The sequence below is a fragment of the Crotalus tigris genome, unplaced genomic scaffold, assembly GCF_016545835.1.
Source record: "Crotalus tigris isolate CLP2741 ecotype Arizona unplaced genomic scaffold, ASM1654583v1 scf7180000017550.10884619, whole genome shotgun sequence".
Taxonomy (NCBI): Eukaryota; Metazoa; Chordata; class Lepidosauria; order Squamata; family Viperidae; genus Crotalus; species Crotalus tigris.
In genome coordinates, this window is record NW_024096468.1 from 3,441,922 (window position 1) to 3,468,907 (window position 26,986).

General features: G+C 41.2%; 1 protein-coding gene across 7 annotated transcripts in view; it reads left to right on the forward strand.

Annotated features, from left to right (window-relative positions):
- ATP2B4 (ATPase plasma membrane Ca2+ transporting 4) overlaps positions 1–26,986 on the forward strand; it is a 172,380-nt gene that overhangs the window by 45,092 nt on the left and 100,302 nt on the right. Inside the window, exon 1 of one of the 7 annotated variants that reach the window (XM_039340433.1) lies at positions 25,430–25,445. The exons of the other annotated variants lie outside the window; for them this stretch is intronic. The gene's annotated coding sequence lies outside the window, so the exon portion shown is untranslated. Of the gene's footprint in view, positions 1–25,429; positions 25,446–26,986 lie in introns of those variants that run through there. 7 annotated transcript variants of the gene reach the window in all.

Genomic DNA, 26,986 nt, shown 5'->3' on the forward strand with positions numbered 1-26,986 from the left:
GCAATTCCATATGTTTGTCATTTTTCCTACTACTTTGCAGTGGTGTATATTCTTTTCAGTTTTGTGTTTAAGTTATTGCTGCTGTTCAAACAGAATATGGAACAAAATGTCTTGGAAATCCTTACTTAGTCTCAAGTAGCATTGCCTTAAGAGGAATTCATTAAGAATGGTTCACACAGCACATAAAGGGAATTATGCTGGTTATTCACATGGATTCAAATAACAAGTCAATGCACTTGGAGGTAATATAATTTCTATTTGAAAACCACTGGAGGATTATTTTAATTCCATGTAATTCCTGGCATTGCAGTATAATAATTTGGTGTAAGACTAGATGTAATAGCAGCCAAAAAAGCTAATACAATCCTGGGTTGTATAAACAGAGGCATAGAATCAAGATCACGCCAAGTATTAATACCACTAGTAAGACCACACCTGGATTACTGCAACCAATTTTGGTCACCACACTACAAAAAAGATGTTGAGACTGGAAAAAGTTCAGAGAAGGGCAACTAAAATGAACAAGGGCCTGGAGACTAAAACATATGAAGAACGGCTGCAGAACTTGGGTTTGGCTAATCTAAAGAAAAGAAGAAATAGGGGTGACAAGATAGCATTATTCTAGTATTTGAGGGACTGCCACAAAGAAGAGGGTGTCAAACTATTCTCCAAAGCACCAGAGGACAAGATAAGAAACAATGGTTGGAAACTGATCAAAGAGAGAAGCAACCTGGAATTAAGGAGAAATTTCCTAACAGTGAGGACAATTACTATAGAACAGCTTGCTCCAGAAATTGTGGGCACTCCATCACTGGAGATTTTTAAGAAGAGACTGGACAGTCACTTGCCTGAAATGGTATAGGTTTTCCTGCTTGAGTAAGGGGCTGGACTAGAAGACCTCCAGGTCCTTTCCAGCATTCTATTCTATTCTATTCTATTCTATTCTATTCTATTCTATTCTATTCTATTCTATTCTATTCTATTCTATTCTTTCTGCTTCTCCCATGAAAAGTATTAGCTAGACAAGGCCAAGTCAGAATAACTATTACCATGGTAAATGAAACATATTTGCAGTATAACATAAAAATAATAATAAAATCTCAGCAACATTCTCCAGACAGATGCTGTTGAAATAACGTAAAATTAGTATTAGAATTTGACCTGAATATAACTAATAATGATAATTTATTAAATTTATATATGCCTAACTCCCAGTGACTCTGGGAGGTTAACAGTTGTTAAAACATTTTAAAAATAGAACAATACAGAAACACCGAAAAAGCACAAGACAAAGGAACAACAATGGCAAAGAAAATGAAAAGCCAGAGGGGAACAGAAAGGAAGAAATGGACACCGATCATCCTCTCCAAAGGCCTGGGGTCCTTTTAGGGTCTTCAAAATCCTAGGGAGGGGGGACCTCATTCCAGAGGACAAGCAGTGGTACAGGGAAGGGGTTTAATTGTTGGAACCCAGAGTATGTCAATCCTGTCACTCAAATTGTCAAGCAGATACTCTAAGCAGCCTCTCAAGTAAACAGGGCTTTATAGGTGACTACCAGGACCTTGAATCACACCCAGAAGCAAAGTGGCAACCAATATAGCTTATGAAGCAGAGATGTTACATGGGCATATTGAGACATGCCCATCACTGCCAGGCATGCAATGGTAGGCTGCTCAGAGTCTCTTTGAATGGAAGGATGGGTGGCAAATAAATTTATTAATAAATACAAATTTGAAAAGTTGTATGAAAGGTTTCAAACATAGCTGCGAGGATATTGGCTATGTCATAGCTTAGGCAAGCTTCAAATTTCAAGTTGTCAAATTATAATTATGGAATTGAAATAATTCATTCTTTTACCCCCCAAGATTCCTGTTCGGTTTCCTTTTATGAATCCCCCACTCCCACCCCATCAATTCTATAGCATCTTAAAAAAAAAAGACAAATAATTGAAATGGAACCTGACTGCACCACAAAAATAACTTTGCTGGAAACAACTCACGTGATTTCACTAGTTAGGGCAGCATGGAAAAGCGTAATTCCATCTGCTGTGGTGTTGCTTCATAAAAGTCTGATCATTGTTCATCCTAATGGCATAAAGCATGAAGGCTGTAGAATAGAAACCCAATTACAGATAAAATAAAATCAACAACATCTGCATTTGTGTAATTAAGAGTTTACAAAGAATAAGAGCTTCCCAGCTTTCTAAATTAAATCTCTTTATTCTGCTTGGCTCTTACATCTTCATCTTCAGAGGAAAGTAGAACAACAAACATTCTCTATGAAATTTCAAAAGAAAAGGCTAACTAAGAGGTAAGCTATGAAGATATAATGGTTACAGTTCCTTAAACGCTCTCTAGGGTACTTTCAAATTGTCCAATACAGTGGACAAGGTAGAAAATTAAAGCAAGAAATATTGTGTACGCAGTATATGGCTGGAGGAACCTATGTAATAGAAACAGCTATATAACTTTTCACAACTTACCCATTGGGTTGTTTAAGATCTGAACAATCTCTGTTTTGATTATATTTGCCAACATACACATGCATTTTGTATCTTGGGGGTATTTGTTTCCTAATTTTTTACAATAGGATGCAAAAATCGAGACTAAAGAGGGGGCACAAAACTGTTGACAATGATTACTAGATACATATATATATCAATTATATATACCCTTTGAGTTTTATTGAGTGTAACTATTGCTGTATTTTTCTAAAGGCAGTGTATGGTAGTGTAGAGATATTTTTGTTGCTTGGCTGCATTTTTTTAAACATTCCAAAAGAAAGACAACAGTGCCTAGAGTACAGAAATCTACAACAATGTGCATTCTAAACATAGGGTTGAGACATGGACTTTCAGACCAACTGTCTCCACACTTCTGCCTTCTAGATGTGTTTTGACTTCATATCCTAGGATTTCCATTCTGCAGGGCCACAGGTGAAAGAGAGAGATCCCCCCCTTTTTTTGTGGAGGGAGAGGAATTCCTAGGAGTCCATAACTATGTCATTACAGAAATGGCTGATTCTCCAGTACAGGAGATGGATAATCCACGGATGGGTTTTCTCTGTCTGCCTGCTCTTGAGACCAAGTAGCCAAAGCTTGACACGCCCCCACTTCCTGTGGAGTCCATTCTTAACTTGGTCTCTGCTCGGAGAAGACTCGTTTTGGCGTGGCTCTCAGCTTATCAGGTTAGACAAGAAATCCATTGATTGATTATCCCTTGATAATTGGCTTCCCCTTCCCCCCCCCCCCAAAAAAAAATTTCCACCTATAGGAATTTAACCACAAAATTTTCTGGGGATCAGTCCTGATCTCAAACCTAAAATTAAAAAGGGGATTGGTGGGGAGGGAAATTTCCCCACAGATATCAGCCAGCCCCAGGGCTCTGGGGGGTGAAAAGGGGGGGAAGAAGGCATCAGCAGAGACTGCTTGCTGAACCTTTTCCCCAACCACTAAGTTTTCCTTGGGATCATCCCTGATCCTATATTAAAATTGAAAAAGGGGGTGTGGGGGGGGAAAACTCCCCACGGATCCCAGTCAGCCCCAGGGCTCTGGAGGTGGAAAAGGGGGGGAAAAAAGGCATCAGCAGAGACCACTTGCTGAGCCTTTCTCCCCAACCTTCCAAGGGATTTTTTCCTCAAATTGGGGGAAAAAATAAAATCTCCAGGTCCGGATTCAAACTTGAATTCGGATCATCGGAGATTCCCTAGCAGCCCAGGGCAACCGCGGGCGCCATTTTAGTTGCCGTTTTCAGACAACAAAGGCAATCCCTGGCTGGGATTCCCTTAAAACGTCACAGCGCGCCAAATTTAAATCCCCGGGCACAAGCAGCTTCTGGGAGTCTGCGGAGCTTATCTTCAGAGGGAAACGAAGCACAGGAAGGGAGTAAGCCAACCAAGAAACGGAGGCTAGAGAACCCTCCTGGGATCTGCAAAGCCCTTTTTCTGGGAGAAACGAGCTGTGGCTGCCATCTCTTGCCAGAGAAAGGCAAACCGAGCTTAAGGAAGCTCTACATCATATCTGGAATCACTGATAGAGGCGGAATAGGAGCACACAACCAGCGCTCCACCCCCGATACACACATATAATAATAGGACAAAATATAATAATAATAAAAATAGATACATAAATTTTAATAATAATAATAATAATAATAATTAAAAAAAATTTTTTTTAAAGCTAAAAATTAAGCGACTGCAGGGCCAACAGGCCTAAAGACAGAACACACAATATTATCATCATCACAATTATTGTTGTTGTTGTTATTATTATTATTATTTTATTATTATTGTTGTTCCTATTATTAGTATAATAGTAATAGTATTAATAAGAATAAATTCCGCTCTAGGTGACCGCCATTTGATACCTGCTGTGTATTAAGTCAGGCCTACAGACCCTTTTGAGGTCGCCACTGATATTTTTTGCCTCCCTTTTCCTTTTTCTACTGGTGCACGTTGCCTGGTCACCTAAGGCCTCCGGGCGGAACCCAAAGAGTGGTTCCAAACGTGCCTTCGGTACCTCCCTCAGCTACCGTGACCTTAGCCCAGAGAGAATATTTTTGTTGTGGTCGGGTGATCAGGGGAACAGTCCTGGTACTTGTTCCAATTTCGCTCCCACCAATACTTGCCTGCCTGAGCGTCTTCTCAGTTTTTCTGGGACTGCTCAAGCGGAATGGAGGGACCCTCGTTGCCTCAATCCATGAGCACGACCCCTCCACCTCCCAATTACGGCTGCAACACACCTTCTGACCAGAAGGCGGCAGGCAAGTGCAAAGCGAAGACAAAACACTCGCTCAAGAGGCCCTCCAAGTTGGCGGAAAAGCAAGCCAGCCGTAGGCACCAGGCCCTGGAGAAGGAGTTCTCCAGAGCGCAGAGGCAGGCCCAATTGGAATTGGTTCAAATAGCGGCCACCGAGATGGAATTACCATTGGGTCCATCCACATCAACCCAGAGCGCGTGGTCCATTCCAGGAACACCGCAACCACTGGATCCGCCATCTACATCAGCCCAACAAACAACCACGGCGGCAGGCACAACCACTGAGTCCAACTCTCCACCTGCGGTCACCACACCCAAAGGTAATGACATAGGGGACATCTGGGCAGATGGACGGCTAGAGGCCCTATTAACCAAAGTGGTGGACCGAGCCCTAGCACAGCGCTCCGCCCACCACGACCAGGGGCCCTCCATCTCAGCCATGCCACACTCGGAACTCCCCTCAGAGTCCTCAGGCATTCAGGAACCCGTCTCCCCGGCCCAGTCCTCCATGAGTGGTTATTCTTCACCACAAGAGGAGGATCAACCTGGGATCTCTATGTCAGAGGATGAGGAACTTCCCCCTGAGCCCCCCTCAGGGGGATTATTTAATCCCAACCGCTTCCTCACGATACTACGCAAGGCCACAGCCATTGCGGACATGGGGACGGATCAGTTTTCTCAGCCGCAAGCGGCACCGGCCACCACATCCAGACCCGTATTCGTAGAAAAGGTGACAACGCAACACCATATACCTTGCCCCGCCATTTTCCTGAAAGGGATCAAGAAGCCATGGGACTCTCCCGCTTCCTTCCCATCAGTGAGTGGTACGGACAAAAAATTATACAGCACTGCCACAGACCTCAATGAGGCCTTAGAAATTCCTAAAGTAGATGAAGCCTGGACCCCCTTGGTCTCCCAGACAGCCATGGCTGGGGACCTAGTGGAGGCCCTTAAGGCAGATGACAAAAAGTGGGAACAAGCCTTTCGCAAAACCCACCAGACAGCGGCATGGGCCATCAAAGCAGCCACCTCGGCCTCCTTTTTTGTCCGGGCCACCCTCATCTGGTTGCAACAACTACAAACCATAGTTCCTATGGAGGACATACGAACACACCAGGACCTGGCTAAGATGGTAGCAGCCACGGAATACGCTGCAGACGCAACGTTCCAATCGGCCATTTTTTCATCCAGATCCATAGCATCCAACATAATTGCCAGGAGAATGCTATGGCTAAAACACTGGCAAGCTGACACCAAGGCTAAGTGGCGGCTAGCGACCGCCCCTTACTCAAGCAACGGTCTGTTTGGGGAGGCCTTGGACCCCTATCTTGTAGAGAACAAAGACAAGCGGAAGGTCATGGCACACTTGAACAAAAGGTCAGACAAACGTACCACACCTTACTTTCGTAGGCAGTCCTTTCGTCAACCGACAACCACGCCTATCAGTCAGGCACCCAAGCCATTCACTCCCAGGCAGAACAAACCGTACGGCCGCCCCTACGACAGACCGGGGTTCCAGCCCAGACAACAAAACCAGTCGAGACGACCCTTTCGTGGAACGGGTCGTCCGTACCGGAAGACAAAATGACTCCTACATAGACCTACCCATTGGAGGAAGACTAGCTCACTTCTTCCACCAGTGGGAGCAGACCTCCACGGACAACTGGGTACTACAAACCATCCAGTCCGGGCTGTCCCTGGAGTTCCTGGTCACACCCCCAGACCGACTCATCAACTGCTCGGTCTCCAGGAACCCCACCAAACGCAAACTCATGCAGGAGGCCATCCAACACCTGTTGGACATTCAAGCCATAGAACCGGTCCCAGCGGAATACAGAGGCAGAGGATTTTACTCCATCCTCTTCGTGGTTCCAAAGACTTCAGGAGGATGGAGGGCAATCCTGGACCTAAAAAACCTCAACCGCTACATCACATACAAAAAATTCAAGATGCAATCCCTTCAGTCCATCCTGGGAAGCATCAGAGAAGGAGACTTCCTGGCATCGATAGACCTCACGGAAGCCTACCTTCACATCCCCATCCACCCAAACCACCACCGGTTCCTACGTTTCTGTTACGGGGGAAAACACTTCCAATACAGAGCTCTCCCCTTCGGTCTATCTTCGGCACCCAGGGTATTTACCAAGATACTAGCAGCGGTAGCCGCCAAACTGAGAAAAATCCCAATACGCGTCCAATGTTACCTAGACGACATACTAATCCAAGCAACATCCCTACAGACAGCTCAGGCGGACGTAAGGACCGTCATTCGCGTCCTCCAATTACACGGATTCTCAGTAAACTTTCAGAAGAGCCAGACAGTTCCCTCGTCCAGGCTGCTGCATCTGGGGGCCATGATAGACACAACCAACTGTATGGTCTATCTCTCCCAAGACCGGGTGGCCGGCATCAGGGAACTGGCTCGCTGGGTTCACAGGCAACGTTCAGTTCCGATACTAACACTTTCCCAATTATTGGGCAAGATGGTATCGGCCATAGCCATTGTACCCTGGGCCAGGCTCCACCTACGGGAACTACAGTGGTTTCTGCTCCCGTACCAACGGCAGAACACCAGCGCATCCAACCACCTAGTCAGGGTCACGGCACAAATCCGCAGGGCGCTACGCTGGTGGTGCTCTCGGGCCGTGACCAAGGGGTCACCCTTCAAGGAACCAGTCAGAGTTACCATCACTACAGACGCCAGTCTGTATGGTTGGGGAGCCCATCTGGACTCCCGGTTTGTACAGGGACGTTGGTCCGCCACGGATCTGAGAAACAACATCAACTGGCTAGAACTCAGGGCTATCCACCTAGCCTTGCAACAATTCAAAGACAGAATCAGAGGCCACCACGTTCTAGTCCTAACAGACAACGTAGCAGCCAAGGCGCACATCAATCAGCAGGGGGGGACCAGATCAAAAACCCTGATGACAGAGTCACGACTCCTATTCAGCTGGGTAGAGCCCAATCTGAAGTCACTAAAAGCGGAACACATATCGGGGGTCAACAACCAGCAAGCGGACTTCCTAAGCCGCACCACAGTGGACCCTTCGGAGTGGGGGCTACACCCGAACTTGTTCCTAGACATCTCCCGCAAGTTCGGGTACCCGATCCTCGATCTGTTCGCATCATCAGACAATGCCCAGCTCCCCAGATTTTACTCTCGTTACTTCAACCCGCGAGCAGAGGGGACGGACGCTCTGAGAACTCAGTGGCCTCAGGGTCTGCTTTATGCCTTTCCCCCACTACCACTCATACCGGCGGTCATCCGAAAGCTGATTCAGGAGCGGGCAGAAGTGATCCTAGTAGCACCATATTGGCCACAGAGACCGTGGTTCGCCGACCTGATGAACCTGTCTCAGTCGCCCCCATGGAACATTCCCCCTCATCAAGTGTCCCTACACCAGGGAACCATCAGTCACCCGGAACCCCAATGGTTACAACTGACCGCCTGGCACTTGAGCGCCAGATAATGGCACAGGAACTATTCTCTCCCGGGGCCATTACCATAATTCAAGCTTCACGCCGTCCGGCAACAAACCGCATTTATGACTCCACTTGGAAAAATTTTTGCCTTTGGTGCAGGGAACGGCAGTTTGACTTACACAAACTCTACATCCCTCAGATAGTAGATTACCTCTTGGAGGGACTAGACAGAGGCCTCGCCCCCGCGACCATCCGCAGGCAAGTGGCGGCCTTGTCCACCCTCCTCACCTGCACGGATTCGATTCCCTTAGCTCACCACCCCAGGATCCGCGCCTTTATCAAGGGCGCCTATAACACCAGACCTCCAGTAATTCACAGGTACCCGTCCTGGGAACTACCGCGAGTCCTTCACGCACTCACTCGGTCACCATTTGAACCATTGGCGACCGTTTCCTTGCGCCACCTGTCGCTAAAGGTGGCGTTCCTGATTGCCATCACATCGGCCAGACGAATTTCGGAACTGGCCGCACTGTCAGTCAGAAACGACCTATGCATTTTCCACAAGGACAGGGTGGTCCTTAGGTTAGATCCTGCCTTCATACCGAAGGTGAATTCACTCTTTCACAGGACACAGGAAGTAATTCTCCCAAACTTCTGTCCAAATCCAACACATGACCGGGAGCGGCAGTGGCATACATTGGACGTCCGCAGAGCCTTGCGGCGTTATATAAAGCGTACAGAACCCTTCCACAAATCGGAGGCCCTATTTGTGTCCTTCCAAGCGGGCACCTTGGGGCGGAAAGTTTCCGCGGGCACCATTGGAAGGTGGATCCGAAGCTGTATCGCAGAAGCTTACAATGTATCATCCCTGCCGCCCCCAAGTCATCTCACAGCCCATTCCACCCGAAGCGCTGCAACTTCGGCGGCATGGGCTACCCAGGCGTCAATCGAGGAAGTTTGCAGGGCCGCGACATGATCCTCGCCTTCCCCGTTTATACGACACTACAAGATAGACCGCTTTGCATCGGCGGATGCCTCCTTTGGTAGGAGGGTCCTCCAGCAAGTTGTCTCAGAGATCAATCTACCGGCCTTATCTGTTTCCCACCCCTTGGGACAGTGAGGCTTTGGTACGTCCCATCCGTGGATTATCCATCTCCTGTACTGGAGAAGGGGCGTTGGTCTTACCTGAACGCCTTTTCTCAGTACGGAGATGGATAATCCACACCCACCCCAAGGCCAGCAGGCCGCTAGTAGGGAGCTGAGAGCCAATACCTCGTCAATCATCAGCCAATTCGCCCTCGTTAAGAATGGACTCCACAGGAAGTGGGGGCGTGTCAAGCTTTGGCTACTTGGTCTCAAGAGCAGGCAGACAGAGAAAACCCATCTGTGGATTATCCATCTCCGTACTGAGAAAAGGCGTTCAGGTAAGACCAACGCCCCTTCTACACTGAATAGGCCATTTCCATAATGACATTATTCATCATTTGAAAGGCTTTCTTGATTGGAAGGGATGTCCATATGGCCCTGTCTGCTCTTTTACCAGGAATTCTGTTAGCAATGATCCAACTGCTGAGCTTGCTGCAGGCTGCTGTATGATCCTCCAACTTTAAAAAGATATAAGGTGTACACCTATGTTACTCTGTCCAACCCCAAATACACATATACTGTATTTCTTTTATACATGCTATATGTATTGTATTGTATGTGTGTTTCATTTGGAATAACAAATTACAGCACTAATGCATAACAATTCACAAAAACATATAAAATGTATATGAAAATATAAAACATCAGAGCAGTGAATTATTTTAAAAACACAGAGTATGACTGACAAATAAAATTATGAGTAAAATTAAATTATGTATGAACATAATTTGGGGTTGCTGAACCTATGGGCAGATATCTAGATTGGCCATTAGATATCTAGATTGGTCATTAGACAGCCATGCCCTCGAGATAATGTATTTCATGCAGGGATCCAAGAAACCTTCTGAGGAGGCATTCTGTCACAATATGATGTAAAGTTTATGGGACATTCCCAGAGTCACATTTAGGATTATCAACCAGCCTCCATTTATATTTCCAAATACAGGTCTGCAAAATCACCCACTAATGGATTTAAATATGGCAAAAGAGCACATTTTGTAACCCTCAGAGCAGACAAGTGCATCCTGATTACAGTCAACAATATAATGTGGTGACCTGGTTAGTTTGGATCCTGTTGAATGCTGTCCAGATTTTCCTTAGGAGATCAAAGCTGAAGGGGCATTGTACTGAACCAGACACTAAATTAAACAGATCTGGATTAGAAATTGCCCACTCTTGACACTATGCTATCTCAAAGTCAAAAGCTTCTCTAATTGCTGTCCAAGTTTCCACGGCTGTCCAAGATTTGAGTCTGAATATTTGATCAGGACAATCCCTGTGTATAGATAATAATCAGTTTACCTCACAGTTTTGCCACTCCTTTTTTAAGGCTGATTGTCTTCTTAAGATGTAAGGGTGGTATATTAGATAGTACCGATAGCCATTCAGAAGGCATAGATTTAATAGTTCCTAATATTAGCCTCATAGTTTTATTAAGTTGGGTATCCTCTGCTTTCGTATGAGTACTGTTTAACTATACAAGGCTGCACTACTCAGCTACCGAATATACCAAATATATGTTGCCTGGGATGCCATGTAAACTAGTGCATCCTCGGGCAATGTGACTTTGTCATGGCTAAATAGTCTACCCATTATGGCTACTGAACCTCGCAAGGATCTCTCAGCAAAAAGCAGCAGCATGAATACTGAAAATAAAAGCGTCTCTCTTCTTTTTTCTAAGAACTGAACACAGAACTATTTATTATATAACAAGTTTTTCCTGGTTTCCCAACAATTCACTTAACTGTATGGTGGCGAAAATTTAAAATGGATTTAGATACTTGATAGTAAAGGCTAGCAAAAAGCAAAAAAGTCTGTGTTCTCTTTCTATTTTTGTACAGATTCTACTGGTGACTGTAATCAGGATGCACTTGTCTGCTCTGAAGGTTACAAAATGTGCTCTTTTGCCATATTTAAATCCATCAGTGGGTGTTTTTGCAGACCTGTATTTATTGGCTCATAAATACAGTAAGTGGCTCATTCCTGAAGCTAAAGGAGATGTTTTATCACAGCTTTGTTGCAGTGGCTGTTTGGACCATAGTTAACACTCGGACATCAGGATTTTGCTTGAATCAAACTAGACGGGCTGAAGAAGGGGATTCTTGTGAAGCTTGACGAAGTGGTGAAGAGAGGAGGAACTCAGTTTTTAAAGCACAGACAAACTGGGATCAATTCCCTGTTCTAGTAGTTACCCTCCAAATATATGTTTATGTATGTATTTATTGTAATAATTTTAATATGATCTTTAGTCAGAGAGGTTCCAGAATGACTTCTGAAGAGGCATTGACTATTCTTGAGGTTACCACTAAAAGATATGATATTCAAGGAAACAATGATGGTGAAGGAGAAGAAAAAAAAATATATTGAAGTAGCCTTTTGGAACAGCTGCTATGGAACAATAACTGAAGGAGGCCCAATGTCAACCAGAGTTGGACTTTCTTTCTTCTGCTACAGCCAGATGGAAGTCATTCTTTTTTTTTGAAGGAATTGAGGAACCAAACCCCACAGGGAGAAAAGTATTGCTAGCAAGAATCGTTTTAAGAGTTAAAAGACAGCTTCAGTCCTACTCCACCCATCTATGCAACATATTACATTTTCCATCCACTTTCCTTTGGAGAGCAAATTGCCATGTAGATTTTGTAAAAGACTTGCATAAATAGGCAATGCTTGCCAGAATCTTTCCATGACACTGATGCTGCTTTTAGAGAGTTCTAGTAGCTAGTTCTCAAATGTATGCCCATCGTAGAATGATCCCGAGCACCAAATAATCCATGTAACCAAAATCAAATAGGTAAGTTGCAAAAGTGAAAATAGCCACTGTTATTTTAATCAAAGTAATAAGTTTGCACAATAGAATATAGTTGTTTGGCTTTTCCTGAAGTTTTTTTCTTTGTATTAAAGTTACAGATTTCTTCTAAAATGTGGAAAACTTCACTGTCTGTTTTTCCCTCTTTGTCTTTTTCTTCTTCCTGGTTATTTTCTGTCCTCTACAGTGTTGCACAGATGAGTAATCCTGATACTCATGTGGTTGTTAATAATTTCAGGACAGAACATGTGGCTAAGTTTGGAAGGGCAGTATGTTTCCCTGGCTCACTACCTATGTGTGGTTGGAAAGCACTTTATGACAGACCAGCATTCCTCTGTCCTGCTGCTTCCACCAGATGTGCTGGGACTACTACTTCTCAACTCCTCCTTTAGTGTGCCATGGCGAGTGGCCATCTAGCTGAGAATGCAGCCCCTGCACATCTGGCAGGCACCAAGCTGTGAGAGACACAGAGACTTTAAAGCAGACATTACTACAATTAAAATATGATGGTCAGGGCTGCAGCTGAGTTATTTCTTACTTGCATCTATTCTACAGGTGTGTATAGGATAATGATGAAAGAAGGATTAATATTTTGGAACCTCTTCAAAGATACCGCAGCAGCAATTTTATCAGCTCACTCTGGGGTATTACTCTGGAGAAAAATAAAGATTTTGCCAAATGGTTTGGCTTTAGCTTTAAATGGACTGTGAAGAATACTTGAATTGTAGTACTTTTTCCCATTCCTGATCTTTGTGTGTTTTCTATCTTCTTAAGCTCTGTCATCCATGAGGCACTTTTTGACATGATCCTGTGTTACACGGCATTGCTTGGTGTCATGAATGACAATCATCCATTAACATTCTAAGAGACAGCTACAAGCAATTTGTTAGACTCAAATGGCAGTGGTATGAGTTTGCAGGATGTTACATCATGGGAACAAATATTCTGTTTCCAGATATCTGTATGATATCATTTTCATATAATGAAATAAGAAATGTCATTCAATATTAACTTTGCAGAGATATTTCATTGACCATCACCATGTTGTAATTAGGGACTAAGAATAACCAAGGGAGGAATGGACCTTTTGTGACCCTAAGCCACATGCAGACCCTGCCTTTATTTGCTATATCCCTGAGTAAAATTTCAAGTGCTCTGTGTAAGTGGTTGATTAAGGCCTGAGGCAAGAATGATCTTTCTTTCTGCCAGCAGCTGACTGAGTTTGCAGTAAGAAGAAGGCATCAGCCAACCTACATTTTGCTTTGGTTCTGTTCATTGCTGACATGTAGCTTCTGACAACTTAGTCTAAGAGAAGATAGCTCTCAATTGAAGAAGAGCACCCAGTAAAATACTGGCTTAGAGTCCTTTTGATTGTTCATCTGGGGTTGTTAACAGAAGATACAGAGCTTAACACCCCATACAATTCAGTCTAGATGATTGCTTTAGAAAGCATGTTTGCATCAAACCTGTTTAGAATGTCAGATTAAATCATAGGCGAGGCTGTGGTTGAAGTAGGGAACCTCTAGCCAAACAGTTATAACAATCATCTCTTGCAGAATGCAAGTAGCTCTTTTGAAAACATTTTTTCCCCTTTGAGGAAGACTGCTTGGAAAATAAACCCACTAAAGGTGGGGCCAAGGGTGTGGAGCTAAACTGCCAGGTATGGGTTTTCATCGGTGTGTTGTTGATTTTTTTTTTATGGGCAAAATGGGTGGAGTTCACACTATCTGCCTCCTTAGCCTCTGCTGAATGTAGCCTTACATGTACGTCAAGGTTTGTCTGTTTGTTAAGTTCTGAGACAGTCTCTTTGGCTCGCTTCAGCTTTTCTCCCAGCACTATAATTATTAGGTTTATTCATTCTGTTTTGAGCAACTTGTGTTCTGTCTTTGAGTGGTTGTTTAATTGGGGGAGCTAGGAGAGAAGAAGGACAATACTGTTAGCCTATTTTGGAGGTGACAGAAATAGTGGATACATCCCTCTATTGCTCTGGAACCAGAATAAAAGCCAAATCTCTTGAAAGATGGTTTCTGTAGAAAGCTTGGGGAAGTTTACTTCCCACACTGGATTCGATGTCTTCATTTAGAGGGTATCAGATTTATGAAGGCTGGAGTAAACAGGACTAAGTTAAATGAAGCAATGGCCTATTTGAAGATGAAGCAATAAATCACATAGACCGGTATCAACAATCAATTTGATTTTTTATTTAATTTCCACTTTAAAAACAGCTCTGGAGGCTCCAAATTTTATTGGAGCAGCTGTGCTAGACCAAATGAATTTTATTTCCCCCCATTATATTTTCTTAACTATATACATTCTGTATTATTTGTCCTTTGGGACAATACAAGTGTCTGTCAGATGAATAACATTTTATGCAGGGGTAATTTCAACTGCATAAAAAGATGGGAAATGTGAGTTAGTTAGATGTGGGAGTGAGTTAATTTTCCCCTTCTTTACCAGTTCTCATTAACTTCAGCATAGCTATTTTTAATTGAAAGAACCTGAATTCAGTAGTAAACTTTTCTATATCATGTATACATTAGTGATTAGATTAAGGCTGTTTCATATATTCCTAAAAGGCTTTGTACTTTATTCTAATTTCTTTAATCCATGAGATCAACAATTTATGACCATTTTTTTCCAACCTGATGCCTGTCAGAAATATAACTCCCCAAATGCTTGGAGAATATCGGAATTTAAAAGCTAGCTTCTTTGGCAAGGGAAAGCGGCAGCCATAAGCAATTTAAACTTGATTAAGGAGAAAACTCCCACAACCTGTTTTTCTATATTTTTCACCTGCGTCTTAGCTTGCTGTTACAATAATAGGTTGAGTTTGGTTGCTTTCACATAAATTCTGTTTTCTAAAATTGTCACCATACTTTATCCATCCAGTTTTTATGGAGAATACAGGTAATACCTTATGACGCTAACTTTGAGGATGCTTTGTATTGTTTTAGCTTGTAAACTGAAAATATTGTTTGTTTGTGCACTGACTCTTTCACTGTTCATACTTGTGTTGCAAACTCTGTTGGTTCAGTTCTTTGGAGAAATAATTTGTGCAGTGTGCCTTAAATATGTAAGATATAGAATTTTAGATAGAAAGATTGTCTGGACAAGTAGAGTGTTTGTGCTCCCATATGATGGAACAGTGAGGAGAAGACAATAGATGACACAGTGACACTGGGTCACTGTGTACTGTATGATCTTATTGTTTGAATTCTAATTGCCTAATTCTAATAACCTGAGTGTGTGCCTTTATTCAAATTTTTCTCAGTGCAGGTTTTAATGTTTATTATTTAGCCTGATTTTAAGCTTGTTGTGGTGCAACAGGAATGACTAACATGTGGTTCTCCAAATGAATTAGAAATTACTTTTTGCCTTGCCATTCTTGATAGAAACTGGAATTCCAACACAACTGGTAGGCTAAATGTTAACTATTCCTTATATAAAGATTTAATTGCAGATTTCTTTTCAGCTGGGGTTCTTTTTCTATTGCAGCTCCTGGATCACTTTAAAGAGTTTATTTTAGAATTAAGATTTGCTCCATTATAGCTTACTGGAATCTACTCGTGTTGGAATTCTTCCAAAGAATATTTGGTGGTTGTGTTTCATCATCTATATTACTACTGTTAGGAGTAATTTTATTATGTAAATATGTATTTTGTACTGTTAATTGACTCCTTCAGTTCTATTTCCCCCCTGCATTTTTACATGGGCATTTTAAATTTTTGATAATGTCCTGTAGATGTTTTGATGTTGATTGTCATATTAAAAGTCTGAGTCTTTAGTTGATTTGACAGTTTATAAAGGGAATAAATCAATTTCCCTTTATAGTAAAAGTTCAATTTAGCTTGATTCCTGGTAACATTATGGATACACCCATTCATTGTCTTTGGCAACAGCATGGAATTAAGTTGCCATTGTCATTTTTCATTATTTTTTAACTTTTCCTTACATTAGTAATTTAAAATGATAGTATGTATTTTCAGAGTTTGTATGTATCTCTACATTAAAAAATGGTGGAAGCTATTTGAGATAGTAATAATTTGTCCAAGATAACCTGTATTTGCAGGACACCCTGTAGTTTCCTCTCTGTTTAATTTCCCAACTGATTTCAAGACTGTCCACAACAAAACCAAGGTCAGAATGAACAAAGAAGGAGAATATCCTCACTTCTCCATAAAGGCTATGTTCCATTCTTTGGAAAGGATTTAACCAGGCTGATTCTTCAACCAGGGTGCACCACAATAGATTCCTTGCTAGGGATTTGTCTGTTTTGCTACTAGCATATTTTATAAAAGGGGCCACTTTTTAAAATACTTCATGCTATCCTAGGCTTTTAGACTCACATTACCTACTAAGGGAGATATGTGGAGGATGAAAGGATAGCAAAAATGAGACTAATTTATAATGAATAACAAGGTCTCAGTATGTGTCTATATCTCCATTTCCTGCTCTTCTTTAATCAGTGTGTGTGCACGCACTCATTCAAGAAACTCAAATGCTTCCTTAGAATGTAAAACACTGGAACTGTTTCATTGTATATATAACGGAGGGTTTCCTATTTCAGAGAATGTAGAGACTTAAAAAAGCAAGGACTGAGTTCATATATTATTCCAAGCTATAAAGTTGGGTTGAATTTAGTATGCATTGGAAATTACAACCCAAACAGTGGTTATAGAAATCATGGCTAAGTCTGATACATCAATTTATAGACAAATGTTCCTTCAGAGGAAGAAAAAGGGAAGTGGTTTTTGTATGGAGCAATGGATTTCTCTTGGGTAACAGATCTGAGCATGAAACCTGCTTCTTCAGCATCCAGTCCATTTCCTCTTTTCTTCAGCCCATGTTACATCTGTCTGATGGATATTATGAGCAATCTTGACCCAGAACTGGCATTAGGTCTTGGTGGAATGGAAATAATTGCTCATTTGGTTTTGGTTTACAAAATTAACTTCTCCACCCTATTTCGTACACTCACTGGCAGTGTCATTTCCACTGTCCCCAGTTTCAGTTGCAGCAGTACTAAAGACTGAGGCTTCAGATGATTTGTTGCAGATGCTTGAAAAAGCATACCAATGCCTTAGATGGAAAAGTTTCCCCTAACAATCTTCCTGGAGGCTCCCCACTCCCTTAGCCCCCCCCTTCTGTCTAATGTACAGTGGTGTCTTAAGGGGAGAAAACGTTGAGACAGAGATATTAGAAACACCTCTGAGTCACAGACAACAATAATCTAAGTTATTTGTCTACACCTGAATAAAATAGCCAATGCGCATTGGTCCGACAGAATTCTCTATATTAAGCAAGTTGGCTGAATTTTTGTAATTGCAGAATGCTTCATGACCATGGAAAAAAAGTTGGAGGTAGATTGTTTTCCTCTTAATGCCATATAATTTTAACTTGATACATGGAGAGCAGAATATAAATTTGTTTTTGTCTCTCTAGAAAACAGAATACAAATATGTATTCTGTTCTGATACCCAATAGATTCTCTTTAAGGGAACTCTTATTATTTTTTAAAGGATGAAAGTGAGGTAGGAATTTTTTAAATTGGAAAATAAATATGTACTTATAAGTTTATTACCTTTTATGCCTATGTACTCCTTAAGAAGCTTTTTTAACCATTATGGTTCCAGTAGTCTTTGCTTTTTCTTTGTCTAAAACTTGAATCCATTTGCCTTTATAAAAATTTTGCTATAGCTGATTGGCTAGTTGCTATTTTTTTAAAAATGAGGTCTGAATAGTTTGTGATCTTCATCTGATTCATTCTGACAACTCAAACGATAGACAAATTGGAGCATATCTATATTTCAGTGTAAATTTGGCAATTCTGTCCTCATCAGAGATGCACGGTGCATCTTTTGTATTTTATCCTGACAAATGTTGTGTATGGTTTTGGAAGTATCAGTGACTCTGTGTGTGTGTGTGTGTGTGTATACACATACACACACACACACACACACACACACACACATATATATATATATACACAAACATATATATATATATATATATATATATATACATATATACATATACACACACACACACACACACACACACACACACACACACACACACACACACATATATATATATATATATATATATATATATATATATTGAAAGATGACCTTGGATCAGTCACTTGCTCTCAGCCCAAGTCATCTCACAAGATACCTTCCTTTGAACACATTATGCAAAGTCCTTGTTTTCCAGAGAAGGTTCTAATGCTAGAAAAAGTAGAAGGAAAGAGAAGAGGACAACCAGAAGTAAAGTGGATGGACTTGGTTATAGTGGCAATGGGTGTGGTGTTGGAAGAACTAGGTTAGGGACAGTTTACCATAGACAAAATCCTATGTGGTCATCAAGAGTCAACCCCAACTTGATGGCACATAAGAAATCATGTGTATGCTTCATCAGAGTATATTGTGTCATCTTGAATCTTCTCCATTTCATGAAATGCAAACCTATGGCTTCACATTTGGGTATTTTAGCTGCAGACCTTGAGCACTGAGCAAGTCTTATACAGTAATATGCACAATTGCTCATTGGTACAAGCTACAGTGAATAGGTACTCTGGTTTGTATAGTAATTCACTCCTACCTGAGGACTTATGCCCATGCCAATATGCCCTCATGGGAACAGTAATTCATGGATTAGTAACTCACAAATTCAGTTCTGAAAGATTTACTGAGGAAACATTATCTGGCAGTGGAAATATTATCAAGATAAACCATATGAAACATTGCACCATTGTTTTTTTCTACTTTCCCATCACCAATACATTCTTAAAAGGAGTGAATGTTGCATTTAAGTGTGCTTCCTATGGTAACAGCTTATGCTTCCCATTACCGCCTCTCAAGTTGCAGCTCGTCAGAAGAGCTTATGGCTGGCAGGGAGGTGTGTAGGAGTCAGTGTGATGTGGGAGGCTGGAGATTTTAATTTGATCTGTTTCCTAGCTGCCTTTGTTCCTCCCTCTTTCAGCATTTACTGTAGACGGTAGTTGAGAGTGGTGACAGGTCTCAGATGCTGGGTATAAAGAAAAATGAAAAGGCCAGTTGGTGTGCCTTCACATCAAAGAAGGTTGGGGGAAACTTGCATGAGGCCTGCAGCTTCTTTAGCTAAATAGAGAAGAAAGATTTTCTGTACCTTGTGGAAAATTGATCCAGAGAATCCAGATGATTCAAGCACAGCTTTTCCCAACTTGTTGTCTTCCAGATACATTGGACTTAAACTTCTATAATCTCTAAGCAGCATAGATAATTGACATGGAAGTCCATCAAATTAGTTAAGTCCCACCTAGAGTGTTCCATCTGTTTCCCTTGGTTGGCAGGACCAAAATTTAGTGTATTATATGAACCATTCCTATGTGAAGGTCTGTATCTACTGATGCTGTGCTTTATGAGCATCAGCGTAATGTTGATCACTAAATTTTGGTCCTGCCAACCAAGGGAAACAGGTGTGGAACACTCTAGTTGGGACTTAATTAATATGGGCTTAAATTTCTAACTGTAGAAATCAATAGCATTTTTGTTTCTTATTAGTTAATGGTCAAAGGTCAAATATGTAAGTATGAATAAGGAAGAGAAGGGCAAAGTTCTTTTATAATCAGTGGTTAGATTGCAACACTTCCTGCTTTCTTGAGCCTACAAAGCCTCTGATTCAAAATTTGTTTTTGTATGAATTCATTAAGTGAGCCAAGCCAATGCTTCCTCTGACAGTTTTTCCCACTTTTTTTTTAATACTTAAATTCAACCATGAGGGGGAGAGCATACTTTGCTCCCTGCACTGTGTGTACATATTTGCTAATTCCTGCAGCCTGGTGCTGGTTGGTACTATCTTCTGGAAACGTACCCAGAAGAAAGGTTAGAAAACCTTGCCCATCTTTGCTGCTATAATCAAAAGTGTACTTCTGATAGCAGGTTTTTTTTTTTAAAAAAAAATAGGCAATCCAGTCTCTCTCTGCCATGTAATATGCTATTTGAAATATAAAAGTGGACAGTGCTCAAATGGATATCCTTACATGGTTGTTGTGAGAGAGGAGGGGTCAACAATTATTCTCATCGTGGTTAACAAAAGGCTTCCTTAAAATGCAATCAGAAGAGATTAGAGCTGACAGCCGCAACATAACTGGAGGGTGTCAGGTTTGAAAAGGCAAGTTAGAATAGTTTTTCTCTGTTTCTCTGCTGGAGTGTGAAGCACACTCAATGGTTGCTATGCTTTCCAAAGCAACAGCAGACAAGTCAGGAAAAAGAGAAACCTTTAGGCGACTTTCCTAGGCACTCGAAACAAGAAATACTGGAAGAATGAACAGAGATACAAGGTACATACAACCACCGAGATTGTTGTCTAAGTACTACAGACTCCTGATTTTACCTGGACTTCCCGGATGGAAATTCAGGTATAGCACTTTTCCTTGTAACTTGCAGATATTGTATTCAGTATCGAATAATGGAGTGGTCTGGTATCCCAGTCATCTTCTATCCATAGTTCGGTCCAAACAAGCTTATCCACCACACAATCTTATATCTTGGGTATTCCTTTTATTTGTAGCCTTGCAGATATCATAATTTCAGCAGGTGTATCTCAAGTTAAAAGTAAAAATTCTGAAAACAAGGCTCATAACTGCAGGGGATAAATTTTATCAGAGAAATGTCAGCTGAATTGGTTTGCCCGTCTAAAATTATCCATGGACTCTGAGAACCATTTTCTTCAAAAGCCAGGAGCAATATTTGTTGTAATTTCATGCATCAGAACCACCCTTAAGTTATGAAATCGATTCCAGATCAATTTCTTGTCCATTTGAAAAATACTTTTAATTCTTTCTGCCATCGCTTTGCATTCTCTCAACAGAAGGCTTCGTATCGTCTCTCTCTCTCTCTCTCTCTCTCTCTCTCTCTCTCTCTCTCTCTCTCTCTCTCTCTCTCTCTCTCTCTCTCTCTCATATCTGCTTTTTCCTTTAATTAGATAGAAATGTTAGATAATAGAGATAAATGGTACTGTACATCCTTTGAAGTGGATGTGTAAATACTTAACTTACCCCACTTCCTTGTTCATAATGAAACAACCCTTAGTAGTAACTTCTAAGATAGGCAGCTCTTGATTAGCCTCTGTTCTGTATATCTGAGCTTTAGCTTTCATTAACCTCTTTTGATAAGATGTAAACAAGGCACAGCTTTGATGGCCTTCTCAAATCTTACCTGGGCGAAGGTGATTAACTCATTTAGTCAGTAGCAGTCTTTTTTTTTTAAAGTTCACAGGGTGAACTCATGCCCTCAGAGGAACCTAGGCTTTTGCCTATGGCAGTATGATAGATGAAAAAAAAGTGCAAGTAGAAGTGAATGGCAGGGAATGTCAACATACTGACCAAATATCAGGAAGATAGCATTTGCTGCCATCTAGCATTACTCCAGATTTTTATACCCTAACATTAAAATCACCTACTGGCACTGTTCTGCTTTGGTAAATGGGTGAGGCTGCTACCACTGCCTATTTAGAGAGTAGTTCTCTTAAGTTCCAGGGACTTAACTTATCTGCTCTCTTACATATAACCTTTAACTCTTTAACTAAGGTCTAATGCTGGGGTAAGAGACTCTATAGGAGAGATCTACCTTGGGCCCATAGACCTCTACTTGTGTTCCTTATCTGGCTTATTGTAGGTTAGTGTTACTGACATGTGTACACAGACTGAGCATACTGGAACAAGATGTACTTAACACTATGGAATGACATGCTTCTCTAAGGAGAGATGTCTTTGTAATCTCATGTGTGTAGGCAGTTGGAATATGAGAAAAAGACCTGTTTCTCTATGAAGTGAAAGTTTTTGAATTTCAGATTAATTAAACTTTCTTTTTGCTCCAAACTCTCAGATTCCAAGCTCACCTGGGGAGATTAGTTTCCCTTTTCCTTGGTGGTTTTTTGTTGTTGTTGTTGTTTTTGAGGATGCTGAGCTTCCTCTGGAGACAGGATGGACTCGATGGTGGACACATCACTACAAGGCCATGGAAACAGTTGCCACAAAATTCTGTATTACTGGAAGAATAGATTAGGAAAGGATTGCTTGTCCTTCTCCCTCTTTTTCAATTAACCTTCCAAGATAAATTTCTGTCCAAACCTAATATGTAGCTTTATAAACTTACTGGTTAGGTCAGGGCTTCACCAGCTTCTTAATAAGCTGTAAGAGGGGGGGGGGGGAAATGCTGAGCTGAAGGCACATTGGGTTGTTGAATCCTTCCAATCTTCCTTATCTATTTTATTTGATGTATATACTCTGCTTTGTTGGATGAATAGATAGTGTTCCACTGCACTTACAGATGAAGTGTCTGGATCATGAAAAAGAACAGATGACCTTAATGTTGAGAGGCTGTCCTGAAACAGCAGTGTGGTGAGACCCACCTGTTGGGTCTAGTGGAAGGGATCCTCCCTTCCCCCTCTATCCCACTCCCAGTCTCAGTTAAATTATTTAAAAGTCTAGGGATCCTTTTTTTATTTAGGCAGGTGGGAAGATATAATATAGGTGTTTTATTTACGCAAGTAGCTTGTCAGCCTTGTGAGATAGTCCAGACAGCAAGCATGCCCAGATGAACTAATTCAACTGTATTGTAAGGACACAGTAACATAATCTTGAAAGTCTGAAAGTATAAATCTGCCCCTTCTTCTTTATAACCCAGTAAACTAGGGAGGGGTCTCTTATGAGATGTTTGCCACACCATATTCTTGCTGGAGGCTCACAGCCTCTGGCTGCAGTTCTTCCCTCTGTCTCCCAAGGTCATTCTCACATAGCATTATACACTTGAAGCATGCTGAATGAAGTGTTAAAGGGTTTGATAAAAATACCCCTAAGGTATATGAGCATCTTTCCATTGCACGGTGAAAAGAGAGCATTAAACTACAAAATGCAGCAATGTAATTCAATGGTAGAGCTCACTTATTTTGAGGAAGAGCATTGAGGTTTCAGGTAGGGATTTTTCCTAAATCTATCTAAAGATCTCAAAAATGAATCTGAATTTGCCTTTTCTGCAAAACAAGTACTTAATCTTTGAGCTACGTCTCTGTTCTATTTTCAGTAGCTCCCACTGTCTGTTAGAGATACACTATTGCTAAGCATGGATGTTCTGTGTTTATTTGTCATGGCTAATATTATTCAGTATATTTGTTCTTCAATTACTGATTGAGTGCTTCTTAAAAATCATTAATGCTAGTAGTTAATTACATAGACTAATTAATGCCTTATGTCAAGTAGTGCTTTGGTTGCTGATAGTGGTTACTTGTAGCTGAGGGTTTGTCTGTAGTGTTAGGTTTTTATCCAATGGGAATTGTAAAATTTCTGTCAGTGTTGTTTTAAAATAATTAAATGAGTGCCAATTTCATGTCATCATCATTAGTCATGTCAGTTTTGTTGAGAAGACAAGCTTGGACAGTGAGTCTCTGGAGTGAAATAGACATTAAACTAACATGAATTTCACTACTGAAGTGATATTGACAGAGATCTTCAAACCCTGAGATTTATTATCTTGTGAAGGAAGAAAGTTTCTGGAGCATCCTTGATACCATTCAATTTTGGATGATTTTATATTTAGGTTACTAGGCTAGTTAACTCTGGTGAAAACCCTAGGTGCAGCTTTGTCCTTTTTCTCTCTTTCTTATTCCAGAAGTAACATCCAGATGTAGCACATCCAAACTGTTGGATGACCCACTTCTCCTCTTTGTTCTTCCAATTAAATTGGTGCTTCAGTTGGATAGTTATTGATATAAAATCTTTCTTTAGCTAAGACCAAATTCCACCATAGCCTGGGAAAAAGAGAGTGAGAACTGAGAGCCTTTCCCCCGTAACAGTGGAATCAACAGTGCTATCTCCACATGGTGTTCTCGTATCCAGAAATAACCCCCAGAGGTAGCACTTAACACATCTTTTCTCTCAGCTTTCTCTTTCTCTCCCCCCCCCCATCCCCTCGGCAGTTTCTTTGGCACTTGACTTCACATAATTCTCTCCCTCTCTCTTTTCCCTGACAAAATAACTTATGCAGAGGTGAGTCAACCTTGCTTGGGACTCAAATATGCCCTGATGCCGAGTGCTAATTAAAAGGTGTAATGGGAGCCTTGTAATCATCCTGTACAAAACAGCACGATTTGCACAGGGGAGGAAAGTATCATTACCAAAAAGTGTTTTTAGATAGAAAAGAGGAAAATATGTGTATGTATGTATACTATGTATGTTGGGAAAGTTTACATTTACCAAATTCTTTCGAAATACATATACCATTGAATTTATTTTTCAGTAACTTGATTCTTTTGAAGCCCTCTTTCTGTTTAAGCACATTAAGGATCTTATCTCATATTTGGGAGAGGATATTATTTATAATTAGACAACACATATCCTGTTGGATCATTGTTTCAATTGTGTCATTTCAGAGATTTTTACTTATCCAAACCGATGGACAGAATGGCTGGGGCAAAAAAGCAGTGGAAGCAAGAGAAATTTCTGACATCCTATTGACTTCCCCACTAACTTTCCTTGTGGGAAGCTTGCAGGGAGAAAGTTAATGGGGAAACCATCACTAATTGCTCAAGTAACTCTCCCCCATCTCCCCAATGCCTCTTTGCTCCCCCTCATTGACCATTTGTGCATCCAACCCACGCTCACCTTCATGCATCCTCCCCAATCCACACTGCACCCTCATGCACCCTCCCTCCACTAACACATCTGCATACCCTTCCCACTGATTTTGCTTCTGGGAAGCTGTCAGGGAGTGTTGGCAATCATGATTGACTTAGACTTCCTGTCATTTTCTCTATTGACTTGTGAGAAGCTGGAAGAGAACATTGGAAATGATTATCATGTGGCCATGGCTGACTATGGCAGCACATTGATGCTGAAGCAGCAACAACTTTGTCAAATTTGAATCCCATAAGTGTAATGAGTCCCAGATTTTGAACACATTCTGTAAGTTAGCCCATTTAAAATTCCTTAGTTCAAGAAGTATTGCCCTATGATATACCACCCAGTTGGAGATTACAGACAGAGAACAATTTTAGCAATATAAGATTCAGTTGGTGCTGTATTACGTTGGGATACTTTGGCCTATATCAACACTAAAGCTGGATCAGAAGAGATATTGGGGAATTTTGCATACAGGTGAAAATCAGCCCTAAATGGCAACCATGCATTAACCTTTGATCCCTAAGCTGAGGATTCTTGCTACAAATACTGCAGAGTAGCCTCATCTTCTCTCATTGTTGGCTTGCTGGTGTAAATATACAGTCTGGAATTACAAGAAGTGTAGCTCAATGTATCAGAAGAAATGTGAATGGGGTAAGTTGTTCAAGAGATGTTTTTATTTGTTTGTTTATATATCCTATAATCAAAATGATTATATAACTTGGAAAGAATTGGAGTCAGTAACATCAATACTGTATAATTATCATCATTGTAATAAGGATTGACAGCAGAGCTAGGGAATGTTGGGATTTCTATTCAGTGCTAAACTATAGCTCTGAGCATTTCTCCCCATTGACTATATTGAGCATTTCAGCAGAATCTTCTTACCTTAATCTATAGTAAATGCATATACACATATTCTCTATTCCCAAAAAGAATTGGGGATAGATGAACATTTGGAAACACATTTGCAATCACATGGCCTAATTGGTGAGCATATGTGTATTTCTTCCTAGACCTGGAGAGAAGCTTAAGTAGCAGTGTTTAATATCCCCTTTCTGCAGATCTTTATATTAAGCTTTCCATAGCAACAGAAAGCAAAGTATGAGGTTGCAGGTAGGTAAAGAAAACATGCTACAACCTGGTATGAAAGTTCTAGTTTTGGGGGAAAGGAAAGAAGAAGGCATTGGAACAAAACTTTGTAGCTATGCATTGATGAGTGACGGGCTTCTCACAGCTGTTAGTATGCCTGGATGTGCGAGACGCCTTAGTGTGAGTTCTTGCAGCCAGATTCAAACGGAGCTTCTGCAGTTCCTCAAATCCCATTTGTATTTAGCTGGTGCATTGTCACAAGGCTGCTTTCAATTGTTATGAAATTTTCCCAGGAAAAGCCCTTCCCTCTTGGAATTTTCCAGTGACTTGTATGTAGATTATGTTATTTATGACAGTTGTAGGCAGAAGCGTCTTGCTGCAACTATATTCAAAACAAAACACACATGCCAGTTGCATTCTTAATTGTTATCCACATAGTATTCCAATTGTTTATAAATCCAGCCCAGGCTCAAACTCAGGAGGCAGCTGCTTGGGATCCCAGAATTGCATCAGATGTCAGTCCTGCATTACTCATATCAATATCATGTCTGATCTGGGAAGCCAGAATTTCCCACAGTGTCTCTGGCATAACACCATTTTGGAGAATGGTGGAAAATCGAGATGCTTCCCAATAGTGTCTGGGGACTATCACATTGTCTTTAAGTGTTGCTTCTTACGTAGCATCCAGGAAAGATTAGAGAACTGCCACCACCACCAATAATGTAATAGTTCCTATTAGTGTCCACAAAAAGTCAATCTACTTTCCCCATACTTTTATGTTTGCACTAAATTTTTTAATATAGAGAAATAGTTGTAAGAGAAGTTAGTTAATTTGCTGCTTTTAAAATTAAGGTAACTCCTACAAAAGGGTAGAGATGTGGAGTGGGTTAATAATATTTCCTCCCAGATTCTTCCTTCAGACATTCTTGCATTTTTTGGGTGAATTGCCTTGGCTCAGTTGTTGAATTTGGATACATCAAAGACAGAAAAGAATCTCATTTGGCAGCTTTCAGTAGCAGTTGTGATCAGGAGAAGACCAAACTCTTGGAACAACTTTCAGGCCCTAGTTCAGTTCCTGCTTCTGTATATCAATAAGTGGCAGC